A 1,092-nucleotide genomic window follows, 5' to 3' on the forward strand; every position below is an offset into this window, starting at 1 on the left:
TCTAAATAATCTATATGCAAATTAATGACTAATCAAAGACTTTGAAAGCGAAGAAAAATATATAAAGAATAAAAAAATAATGTTATTGTTTTTCCTTTTGGTTGTTGCCTCTTCAGGGACAAAGGCTTTTCATGATCTGCTGTTATCATGTGGCTCTCTCTAGTGGTCATGTCTAAAATTACAGTTTCATTATGCCTCATATCAGTCTGTCTTTATTTTTGGATGATGCATACCAGTAACATCAAAAATAAAATAATAAAAATCTCACGTGAAATATCTGCTTTTATCTAAAAGACTAAATTAAATCTACAGATTTCTATTACATACATGAGCTAAAAATGAGCAAAAGCAAATTCCTGAACCTTAAGAATCTGCATTTATCCAAACAAACAATAAAAAAAAAACTTCCTACAGATGTTTTCTGTTTTTGAAGAGCAAAGGTAAATAAATGAATAAATGCATGTCTATAAGGAARTAAGTGATGATAGTATTTATGTTCAGGATTATAAAAGGCAGGTTATTGCCTGTGTCTCAGTGTGTGTGTGACTGCCTGACATGTATCTGACATGAACCTTCTAAGRCARTRTTTCCCAAAGTTGAGGTYRGGACCCAAAGTGGGGTCCCGAAACATCAAGGTWGGGTCCTGAAATTATTTTCTGGGGTAATTACGTTTTTGCCTTAGTTGTTACAAAGGAGTGAGGTTAGTGTATTTAAAATGGATAAATGTAGTATAAAATAGTTGGGGGCACAGGTCTCTGCTACTGTTATTTTCTGGGTCAAAAGCTGAAAAGTTTGGGAACCACTGCACTTTGGTTCCCAATGTTAGGCTTGGGACCCAATTATGGGTCATGAAGCACCTTGGATAATCTCCAGAAATCAATATAAAGGGTAATAAAATAAATGCTTATGTAATATTTTTCCCTATAATTATTACAAAAACAAAAACTAAGTAAAAATAAGTATTTATATTTGTGTACAAGCTGTTTAGACTGTCAAAAAGCCTGTGTTTTTAGGGTTATTAACGAAATTCGCGTATTCTCGTTTGGGGTCACAAGTTTTTGCCATGGATATTTTGTGGGTCAGAAGACAAAA

At 33.1% G+C, this 1,092-nt stretch overlaps 1 protein-coding gene across 1 annotated transcript in view; it reads right to left on the reverse strand.

Annotated features, from left to right (window-relative positions):
• The window catches only part of abch1 (ATP-binding cassette, sub-family H, member 1), a 37,768-nt gene that overhangs the window by 6,147 nt on the left and 30,529 nt on the right, over window positions 1–1,092 (reverse strand). The gene's annotated exons all lie outside the window — the stretch shown is intronic.

This window comes from Austrofundulus limnaeus, unplaced genomic scaffold, assembly GCF_001266775.1.
Source record: "Austrofundulus limnaeus strain Quisiro unplaced genomic scaffold, Austrofundulus_limnaeus-1.0 Scaffold293, whole genome shotgun sequence".
Taxonomy (NCBI): domain Eukaryota; kingdom Metazoa; phylum Chordata; class Actinopteri; order Cyprinodontiformes; family Rivulidae; genus Austrofundulus; species Austrofundulus limnaeus.